The sequence below is a fragment of the Malus domestica genome, chromosome 17 (assembly GCF_042453785.1).
Source record: "Malus domestica chromosome 17, GDT2T_hap1".
Classification (NCBI taxonomy): domain Eukaryota; kingdom Viridiplantae; phylum Streptophyta; class Magnoliopsida; order Rosales; family Rosaceae; genus Malus; species Malus domestica.
The window spans coordinates 12,851,548-12,863,118 of NC_091677.1; the positions used below are offsets into that span (position 1 = coordinate 12,851,548).

General features: G+C 43.6%; 2 long non-coding RNA genes across 3 annotated transcripts; both read left to right on the top strand.

Annotated features, from left to right (window-relative positions):
* The first annotated feature begins 748 nt into the window (after nt 1–748).
* LOC139193817 (uncharacterized) lies at nt 749–1,621 on the top strand. 2 transcript variants are annotated; one of them, XR_011578314.1, is made up of 3 exons: nt 749–930; nt 1,015–1,112; nt 1,288–1,621. It is a non-coding gene; the product is annotated as an uncharacterized lncRNA (long non-coding RNA). The 2 variants fall into 2 exon arrangements; XR_011578315.1 differs by having other exon boundaries at nt 1,015–1,162; nt 1,288–1,434.
* Nucleotides 1,622–10,610: 8,989 nt separating this feature from the next.
* Nucleotides 10,611–11,464, top strand: LOC139193813 (uncharacterized). Its single transcript, XR_011578308.1, has 2 exons — nt 10,611–10,832; nt 10,969–11,464. It is a non-coding gene; the product is annotated as an uncharacterized lncRNA (long non-coding RNA).
* The last annotated feature ends 107 nt before the right edge of the window (nt 11,465–11,571 follow it).

Genomic DNA, 11,571 nt, shown 5'->3' on the forward strand with positions numbered 1-11,571 from the left:
TCAAGTACTGAGGCTCCGGATAACCACCCTCCGGTGCTTTCTCTTTCTGGGGCTCTACCGACTGCTGAGACTTCCCCTAAGCAACCTTTGTGAAGGCTCCCTTTTGTTTGTTTATTTTGACTCATGTATATGTACATATTTGTGGCTTATCGAAAATATTAATAAATAAGCTTTGCTTCATTTCAACATATTGTGTTAAATACACCAAAGCCTTCTTCATAAAGTTCTTTGAATTTTTGCTTTTGTTGAAACCTGTATTGTTGAAGCTTTGTGAGTGAAGCATGTAGTTTGAGGTAGTGTTCCCTTAATTTCCCGAGTGAGGAAAACTTCTCGGTTGGAGACTTGAAAAATCCAAGTCACTGAGTGGTTGTGAGACTGCCGAGTATCAAGGTGCAGTAGCATATGGTGGGAGTCCCCCAAGTCTTCAGGCGAAGAGAGTTGCCGAATGAGGTGTCTAGCTAGTAGTCAATGTCATGAGTAGGAAAACTTCACTTGTTTCTTTTCGAAGTGGTAACCCAGGGCTCTTTCTTCATATACTGTTTTTTGTTATGAAGATGTGTTAGGCCCAAAGAAGTGGAGGCCTAGGCCCTTTTTTTTTTTTTTTTTTTTTTTTTTTTTTTGTAATGTTTGTACAGATATCTATAATGTGGCCTTTGTCATGATTTTGGAGGATGGGTGTATTCGAATCCAATGAGGGGTAGGGTATGACTCATTATCATGTGCCATGATTTTGTCTTCCTTTAGCTTTTCTTTTGCTTTGCTTTACCATTTTTGCTTTCCTTTAGTCTTCCTTTAGCTTTTCTTCAATATAACACCATTTTCTGTGGCTCAGATCGCAAAACCATCTTCATGAAAGTTGTTCCTTAGCTCGTGAACTACAACATATCCGAATTGGAGATCCATCGGAGCAGTACAACTCCAGAAATTCAGGTATGATGAGTGATTGTTCGTCATTTGTATATCAACGCGTCAGACTTGTTGTGAGCTTCAAAAACTCCATTTTCTCTTCCTCAGATCAACATACTTTCTTCATCGAAGTTGTTCCTTAACTTGTGAACTACAACATATCCAAATTTGAGGTCCCTCGGAGCAGTATAACTCAAGAAATCCAAGTATGATGAGTGACTGGTTATTATTTTTCTGTCAACCCGTCAGATTTGTTGTGAGCTTCGAAACTCCATTTTCTATTGTTCAGATCAGCATGCTTTCTTCATTGAAGTTGTTCCTCATCGTCTCTTTCATAACATATCAAAAATTCAGAATGAACTAATGGTTAAATACTTCCAGATCTTCGAAACATCACAGCAGCTTCGAAATCTGCAAGAATCCGACTGTCATGTTTGGAGCTTCAACACTTTAATTTCCGTCGCTCAAACAGAAATGGTTCCTTCTTGAAAGTTGTTCATATGCTCAAGAACTATAGGGTGTCCAAAATTCAGCTCCATTGGAGAAGAGCAGAGGTTGCAGAAATTTGATAGATGAAAGGAGGCGGAAGAGGGAGAGAGAGAAAAAGTCTCTTGGGTTGGATTTCTATTTTGGGGCAGATTCCAATTTTTGTAGCACCTTCATTATTGATGAATTGCTTGTACTTTTGTCCATTATGAAACTTGGGACTTTGGCTTGTTGTTGGATCTATTATAATATGTTTGGGAACATATATAAGTGAATAAATAAGAAGGAAAATTTTGGGCCCTTGTGGGTGTAAAACAAAAAATGTTTATGTTTACCCAAGTGTTTTTGTACAAGTTCAAGGGCATCTTGGGTTTTGTGAACAAAATTTGTTTATTTGGAGCAAGGTTTTGTGTTGAAGCTTTGTAGGTGAAGCTTTGGTGTTGAAGCTTTGTAGGTGAAGCTTTGTAGATGAAGCTTTCTAGGTGAAGCTTTGATGGTGAAGCTTTGTAGATGAAGCTTTGTAGATGAAGCTTTCGAGGTGAAGCTTTGATGGTGAAGCTTTGTAGATGAAGCTTTCTGGGTGAAGCTTTGATGGTGAAGCTTTGTAGATGAAGCTTTCTGGGTGAAGCTTTGTAGATGAAGCTTTCTAGGTGAAGCTTTGATGGTGAAGCTTTCTGGGTGAAGCTACGTAGGTGAAGCTTTGTAGATGAAACTTTCTGGGTGAAACTTTTTGGATGAAGCTTTTTTTTTTTTTTTTTTTGGGTGAAGCTGTTTTAAGTGAAGTTTTTTGGCTGTGTATGAATAGATCTATTGTTTGGATATAAGCCATTGTTTGGTTGTTCCTTTCTTTGTATAGTCTTGTCGACACATACTTAGATTTTGTTTCGTGTTGGATATATCTGCTTTGAGGTTTCAACACTTGAGTGTTCCATTGCTAGGAATGTAAAAGAGTGAGGGTCAAGTTGGCTAAATTACCTCTTTAGTGAATTCATTGCCAAATGGCCTTCATTACATAGGATGCCGAACGACTATAGCTCAACACTTGTACATCGTGAGTCTATTTGTAGTAGTACTTCAAGTGATCAGCGTTCCATGGATGGCCAAGGGTCTTGCCATCAGAGCTTCTAAGTGTGTAAGAGCCAGGGCGACTGATGCCAATGACTTCATACGGTCCATCCCAGTTTGGACTAAGTGTGCCTTCACTCGGGACTCTGTCGCAGAGTAATCTTTTCTTTAAGACCCAGTCTCCTATTTTGAAAGAGCGAGGCTTGACCCTAGAGTCATAATAGTTGGAGATGCGCTGCTTGTAGGCGACATTCCTCAAGTGAGCTTGGTTTCTGTGTTCCTCGACTAAATCCAAGTTGAGGGTGAGTTGTTTGTCATTTTCACTTTGAATGTAGTTCTGGACTCGGAATGTTGCTTGCTCGAGCTCAACAGGGACAACCGCCTCTGTGCCAAAGGCAAGTGAGAATGGAGTTTCTCCTGTTGAAGTCCGATATGAAGTGCGATATGACCAAAGAACTTGGGGTACAAATTCTGGCCAACAGCCTTTAGCTTTGTCCAAGCTGGTTTTCAAAGTGCGCTTGATTATTTTGTTGATGGCCTCAACTTGTCCATTAGACTGGGGATGAGCTGGAGAGGCAAAGCATAAGTTGATGTTGAACTTAGAGCAGAACAACCTGAACTTCTTGTTGTCAAACTGTCGCCCATTGTCAGTGACTATCGCATTGGGAATGCCGAATCTACAAAGGATGTTCTTCCACACGAAGTCTTCTATCTTTGCCTCAGTAATGGTTGCCAAGGGTTCTACTTCGGCCCACTTTGTGAAGTAGTCCACTGCAACGACTGCGTAACAGACTTTGCCCTTCCCTGCTGGCATTGGGCCGATCAAATCAAGTCCCCACTGGGCGAAGGGCCAAGGGCTGATCATAGGAGTAAGAGGCTCTGGAGGGGAATGAGGAATAGTCGCATATCGTTGACATTTGTCACATGAGCGGGATACTTTGATGGCATCCTGGTGGAGTGTTGGCCAGTAATATCCTTGGCGAAAAGTCTTGTGTGCTAGGGACCGAGATCCAGCATGATCTCCACAGACTCCCTCATGTATTTCCCGAAGGACGATTTCCGCCTCGGCAGGCGTAAGACACCTTAAGTATAGCAGGCTAAAACCTCGCTTATAGAGTTGATCATTGATGATCAGGTAGCGGGTAGACTTGTATCGAATTTGCTTAGCCTGGACTTTATCATTTGGGAGGGTGCCATGAGCAAGGAAATTATAGATCGGGGTGATCCAACTATCCCCCTGTTGTAAGTTGCATACTTCTGCGGCCATGGTGCTTGGTGTTGCCAACAGTTCGACATGAATTTTTCTTCCAATCTTGTCTTCCACAGTTGAGGCGAGGCGAGCCAGGGCGTCTGCATGACTGTTTGCCGTTCGAGGAACTTGGGTGATCTGGTAGTGGAAGTGCTTGAGCAAAAGTTGTGTTTGCGCAAGATATGCTGCCATGGAGCTGTCCTTAGCATCAAAGTTGTTGGTAACCTGGTTGACCACTAATTGGGAGTCACTGAAAATATCAATTTGTTTAAACCCGAGGTGTTTGGCCAATCGTAATCCTGCTAGAAGGGCTTCATACTCGGCCTCATTGTTTGATGCCTTGAATTTGAAACGAAGAGCATACTCCATTGCTACTTTGTCGGGCGTAGTCAAGACTAGTCCCGCTCCACAGCCCTGTTGGTTGGATGAGCCATCAACATACAGACTCCATGCTGGGGTTGTTGGTTCTATCTTCTGAGCTTCCGGGGGTAATGAAGCCACTGCTTCAGGTGTAGAAGCAATGTCAACCGGATATGTGAAGTCAGCAATGAAGTCTGCCACTGCTTGGCCCTTCTCAGTTGGCTTTGGTTGGTAGGAGATGTCAAACTCACCCAACGCTATTGCCCATTTGATCATTCGCCCTGAGGTGTCAGGACTTTGGAGTATCTGTCGAAGAGGATAATTGGTAAGCACGATGATGGAGTGCGCTTGGAAGTAAGGGCGGAGTTTTCGAGCAGACATGACCAATGCTAGAGCTAATTTCTCAATGTTGGAGTATCGTGTCTCCGCATCTTGTAGGGCCTTGCTAGCGTAGTAGACGGGCCGTTCGACACCACTGTCCATTCGAATAAGAACAGAACTGACTGCTGAAGCTGAAACCGATAGATAGATGATGAGAGTGTCACCAACTTCTGGTTTGGAGAGCAGAGGGGCTTTACTCATGTACTCTTTGAGGTTCCTGAATGCCTTGGCACATTCCTCCGTCCATGTAATGTACTTCTTATTTCCCTTGAGTGCTTTGAAGAAAGGAGCACATCTGTCTGTGGCCTTAGAGATGAATCTGGTTAAGGTTGCCACCTTGCCAGTAAGGCTTTGGATGTCTTTTGAAGTTATTGGCTCTTTCATGTCGAGGATTGCTTTGATCTTTTCAGGGTTAGCTTCAATGCCTCGTTGGCTAATCATGAAGCCTAAGAATTTGCCAGAGCCCACACCGAAGGCACATTTGTTGGGGTTCAACCTCATTCGATACCTCTTTAGAATGGTGAAAGTTTCAGATAGGTTGGTGATGTGTTGGTCAGCATGTTTGCTTTTGACTAGCATATCATCAACGTAAACTTCCATGTTCCTCCCAATTTGTTCGGCGAACATTGAATTGACCAGTCTCTGATAAGTTGCTCCTGCATTCTTTAGGCCGAAAGGCATGACTTTATAGCAATATAGTCCCCTGTCAGTAGTGAAGGCCGTGTGTTCTTGGTCTGAGGGGTTCATGAGGATTTGGTTGTATCCTGAATAAGCGTCCATAAAGCTCAAGAGCTCACACCCTGCCGTAGAGTCTATAAGCCTGTCAATAAGAGGAAGAGGGAAACTATCTTTCGGACACCCTTTGTTTAGGTCGGTGTAGTCAACACACATCCTCCACAAGACCTTTTGAAGTAAAAGACTTTCTTTGGTCAGATTTTTCCTAACAAGGACCACATTTGCTACCCATGTCGGGTAATTGACTTCGCGGACAAAGCCTATCCCTTTGAGTTTTTCAACTTCTGCTTTCATTGCCTCGTATCGTTCAGCGTCATAAGATCTTCGCTTCTGTCTCACCGGCTTGATCTTGGGGTCAATACTCAAACGATGACAGATGACATCGGGAGAGATGCCTGGCATGTCCTCGTATGACCAGGCGAAGACTTCAGTGTTCTCTTTCAAAAAAGATATCAATGCTAACCGAAGGGGTGGTGACAATGTGGTGCCAATATTCACCATGCGGTCTGGATGGTCTTTGGAGATAGAGATCTTCTCTAACTCTTCAGCGGGTTGTGCTTGCTGGGTGAATGAGTCATCTCGAGGGTCGTCGGGTTGACTGTTGCCATCCTGAAGACCCGAGTTGGATTCATCTGGACTGGTCTTTACGACTTGGTTATGTATAAAGAGAGTCTCCTTGGGGACAGGCAGGTGTTGTTGTTTGACTGAAGTGTTGTAACATGATCGAGCACTAAGTTGATCTCCCCTGATGTACCCATTGCCGAAAGGGGTTGGAAACTTCATCAACAACATATGTGTGGATACCATGGCCTTGAGATCATTGATGCCTGTGCGCCCAAAGATGACATTGTATGCCGTCGGGCAGTTGACCACTAGGAAGTTAGTGGTAATGGTAGCCGTGTAAGGGCCTGTACCAATAGTAAAGGGTAAATGTATGCTCCCTAAGGGTTGCACGATATCACCGGAGAAGCTTATCAGAGGAGAAATCGAACGATCGAGCAAGTGTTCATCTACACTGAGTGCCCTGAAAGCTTCGGCAAACATGATATTGACCGAAGCCCCTGTGTCTACGAGGATTCGTCGAACATCAAAGTTGGCTATGTGAGCCTCCACGATCAATGGGTCGTTATGAGGGTAGATGATGCCTCTTTCTTCCTCAGGGTAGAAACATATCGGATCCCAGTTAGGCTTTTGATACTTCCCTCCCCTGATGTCTTCCACGTGAAACACTTGGTGACCAGGCCTCAGAATTCGTTCACTGTTTTTCATGGCCCTATTGGAAGATTCAGATATGGGTGTGCCGCCGCTTATGGAATATATGACATTCACCTGGCGTTGGTTACGGTTATCCCTTTGAGGGTGAAGAAGGAATTGATCAATTTTTCCTTCTCGTGCCAAAGCTTCAATACGATCACGGAGGATGATACATTTCTCGCTATCATGGCCGTTATGCTCATGGTAGCAACAAAACATGCCCGCGTTATTCGGGGGCGTGTAATCTGGGTGCCTTGGCTTTGGCTTTGGTATCAGGTGAGCTATGCTGGGGTAAATGGCCGCGCATGTGGCATTCAAGGGCGTGTATGTCTCATACCTTGGGGTAGGGGGTATCTTGACGCGGGTTTGACCCACTGCATTGACTGCCTGGGGGCGAGCGTTATTGTGGCAATACCCTTGGTTATCGGGATAGTGTCCCTTACTCTTTTTACTGAAAGGAGAGTGGTGAGGATGGAAATCCTTCCTCTTGCCTTGAAATTGATATGTCTGTTGATTCGGCGAAGCATTATGCAAGGCATGGGGAGGTGCCACTGCTGTTTGGAAAGTCGAGGTCTTCTCATTTAGGTGAGTCTGGCTTCCACCTCCCACTTGTTGATAAAGGATGGTTGTAGGGGGTTTCTCCTGATATGTCTTTGCCTCGGCAGAGGCATGGTTATAAGCCTGCGCCATCACCTCAGAGTAAGTCTTCCAAGTATTGGCATTGATCATGTATTTAAAGAAACAATCACGTAGGCCTGCCGTGAAGGCTTTGAGGGCAGTCTTGTCGTCTGCCTCGGCACACCGGGAGTATTCATGGCTGAAGCGGCCAGCATACATACGTAATGACTCGTCTGGCTTCTGGCGGATAGTGTACAAGTCATCTGCAGAGTGCAAGCGATCGGTTTGGAAAATGTGTTGGGAAACAAATAGTTTCCTCAATTCCTCAAATGAGTCTACCGTCTCAGGTGTAAGACGACAATACCAATTTAGAGCTCCACCAGAGAGGGTGGAGGGGAAGAGAAGACATCGCTCTTCGTCGGTGTGCATCCGGTATGCCATGGTGGACTCAAAGAGGTTAAGGTGCTCAATCGGGTCCTCTTTTCCAGTATAAAGTTGCAAGCCAAGCTTTTGCTTTGTCTTTGCTTGAAGGGGGGTGTTGAGGATCCTCCTTGTAAGAGGGTCAGGCCTGGGTTGGTTCCAGTCAGGTATTTCAGCCTGACGTTCAGCCTTCAACTTGTTTACTTCCTCAAGAAGTTGTAGGACAAGGGGGTCCTGAGCGGAGTTATGTGTCACTGGAGCTTTCTTTCGTAAATCTCCATCTCCTCTTGGAATTAGGAAGGTTTGATCAAGGGCATGTGATTTTTCCCTGGACTCGCTGTACTGGCTTCCAGGGTATGTCTGTCGGAACACCTCTGAGTCCCCTGTACCCTCATGTCTTTCTAGGACTTGTTGCCCCTTCCCCAAATTGGTGGCCGGCTTGGGCCGTGGCAGGGGACCGAGTCTCTCAGAAATCCTTGGGTCATTAATCTTTGAGCTTATATGGATGGAATTCTCTCGACGTTGCTTCAGGAAATCCCGACAATCGCGAAAGACGGCTTTCGATCCTTCTGCCCCTTCAGCAAAGAGGTGTCTCCATCCACTTCTCATGGTTCGGGTCGAAGCAACTGGGTTAAGAGAAGCCTCATGTTGATTATCAAGTCGAGGGGTAATCTGTTCCCTATCAGGGATATCTATGTCGAATGCATGTGACCCTCCATGTTGGAGGGCACCCAGTTGATGGTTGACTTCCACGGGGGCAACAAGCTCGCGTGTCTGAGCTTGCCTAGCTTCGTGGAGTGTCTCGAAGAGCTTCTCATATTGCTCCTGGAGGACCTCATTCCTCATTGCTATCTTGTTGTTCTGAGCTTCCAACTCATCAACTTTAGCTTGAAGAAGAACTCGTTTTCCTTCCTTCTTTCGTTGTTTCGCACTATGTGCAAGGGGGGTGTCATTCTGTGTGCTGTGGCTTCCTTCGCTTCCCATGTTGGAGAGGGATGCCTGGTCAAAAGAAAGTGTACGAATGATAGAAACCAGCTTGACACAGCTGAAGACAGTAGGAATAAGTGTCGTTTCCCACAGACGGCGCCAAATGTTGATGCACAAAATCAGCGAAGACTTTGGTACAACAGAAAGTGTCAGGTTTTGTGACCTTCGCTTGGTTGCTTCGGTCACTAGTGAGGATAAGTACGTAAATGAATAGAGACAGAGAAGCAAACACAGGATGTACGTGGTTCACCCAGATTGGCTACGTCCACGGAGTAGAGGAGTTCGTATTAGTAGTGAAGGGCTTACACAAGTACAAATGATCAAGCTCTCAATTTAGTGAGTTCTTGTGAATGATTTAACACAAATGGCATTAGGCCATATTATGGGGGAATGACCCCTATTTATAGAAAAACTTGTAGCTTTGTCACATTGACATGTGTCATGTTATGATTGGTTCTTGATGTCGACACGTGCTGCGCTCTGATTGGCTTCTAATCTTGACACGTGTCGAGTAGTGATTGGCCTCCTAGTCGGAGGGGAACTCTTCTGGGTCCTTGACAGTATAGCGTTGGCCGGTGCTCGGTAGTTTCGGGATTGGTCAAGTATGGTACAAACAAAAATAAATAAATAAATATTTATATCGGTTCGGTTCGGTTCGGTTCGGTTTTCGAACCTCAAAAACCGAAACCGAACTGACCAGATTCGGTTCGGTTCGGTTTGACAGTTTCGGTTCGGTTTTTTTTTCGGTTCGATTTTTTTCGGCCTCGGTCCGGTTTGGTTTTCGGTTTTTTTCGGTTTTCGGTTTTTTGAACCCACCCCTAGTACAGAGTTTACCCTAAGGAGGTAACTTAGATAGTGCAAGTAATGCTTAATACATAACATCGAGAAGTAACTTAGATGGTGCAAGAGGTAACTTAGATGGTGCAGGTATCGTTAACTTTTTAGATTAGAATTAGTCAGATAATTCGAATTTGGCACCTATTTTGACATAAAGTCAAAGGTCAAATTACAAAATCTATTCCGAGGCGGCTAAAATTTGAACCTAATATTTGTCTGTATGGATGAGGCTGCTGCGCTGCCCTAGTGCGTTGCACCTCTCTAATTTGTTAAAGCTAATTAAACACATGTTTTAAGACACCACTAGCATTCGTATTTGGTCCACCTCACGTCTTTCAATGAGAATTTCATGTCTATGTTCTCACTTTTCTCAGCATTCACACGACCACCAGCCAATACTATACTATACACAAAGAAACTTTTTTCTTGCGTTTAATAAAGTAATTGATCGTCATTCAGTACTATGGTCTGGTAGTATTCATCTTCACTTGAAAGTGAAAGATTTTAAGTTTGAATATTGTGGACGGCGAATTCAATACCAAATTAAGTTGTCCATTGTGTAATTTAGCCGAATTCTCATTCTTCTTAGTGTAAAAAATATTGATGTATTAAAAAAAAAAGCAATTGATCATGGACTTGGACGCCCATGGTGATGGTCCCATCGTCTTCTACAGAGGATGCATTTAAAGGTTTCTATCATAAATAGTCTTGGAAATTGACTTGTCCCATCAAGATTGTCTCTAAAATTAAAAATTCTTAACTAAAATCCTTCGTATCAAGATTGTCTTTAAAGTTAAAAATTCTTAACTAAAAAATCCTTCATAAATTACAATGAACAAGTGTCGTGTTAATTTATAATAAATTCAAGACTAACAGACGTGTAATTCAATCATATCACTACCTACATGTTGGCATATATAAATCGCGTATATAATTAGGGTAAATTATATAAAATTATTTTAAATATTAATCAAATCATAATTTCATACCTTATATTTTAAAAATTACAAAATCATACCTTATTTTACGAATATGTTGTAATATCAGACCTCTCTTAGTTTTTATATCAATTTCTCTGTTAAATACTGACAAGGCTTGAGACGGATTAAAAAATTAATTAAATATTAAAAATTTAAAAACAAAATCATTTAAATAATTTTAATTTAAAAATATGGGACCCACCCTCTGCAAACCCCAGTCCCTAACCAAAATTAATCACTGTAGCCAAACACTCCACAATCTCCATGCCAATTTCCTCCATGTCCATCCTCCGTCGCCGCACCATCATCCCACTACCACCGTCGCGAAACTCATCCCAAATCTCAATTCTCCAGTACATCTCTGTCGCTGAAGGCTCGTATTTTTCTCAGACAGACAGAGAGACCGAGGAGAGAGGATGGAGGGTCAGCGGGCAGCTCTGTTTCAATGCCAGCGAATTGGCTGCAACCCCATGTTTTCCGATGACGACAATCCCGAAGGTTCCTGTCAATATCATGATTCAGTCCTCCCCTTCTTACTGTGCTCTGGTTTGGATGTGAGAGAAGCAAAGAAGATAATCGCTTTCCGTTTTTCCTTTGGTTCAATTTGAATAATTAAAATATCCCAACTGAGATTAGTCACAAAATTCTGTTTTTTTAATTCTTATTATTTGCTTGTAATTTGCTTTTTAGTTTAAACAGCACCAGAACCCTAGCAGGCGGTGGATGTCAACCTTACGCGGTCGTCTCCACCGATTCACGTCCCTGCAGTCCGCTGCCTCCCTCTTCCTCTTTCTAGTGCTCACGCTGGCTCTGCTCCTTTCCGAGTGGACCCATCGGTTCTTCCGTTGCCCTCGGATCTGGTGTTCGGGCTGGCCGTGACCCTCTTCTACCTGCAATCGCTGGTGTCCCCCGGGGGGGGGTGAGGGCGTCGGTGCAAATGTCGGATCTCAAATCCAAGGGACTCTCGTTTCTGGGTTTGCAGGGTAGTGGTGGTAGTTTGGCCCCAACGGCAGCGGCAGCAGACGCCGTCATTGATTTTCTGCTTTTGCAGAAAGGAGAAGGACGAGAGAGTTGGGAGAGAAGGAGAGGTTGGGGGACAGAGCAAGAGGGAGAGTGAAAACAGTGTATTGAATAAAAAATAATAATTTTTTATTAATTAATTAATTTTTTTATTCTAGTTGGCGAATTAGTAGATCCCGTTTCTGTTATGTCATCATTTAACAGCTACATTGACAGAAAACTTAACGAATGTCTGATATTGAAACGAATTCATAAATTGAGAATGACATTGCA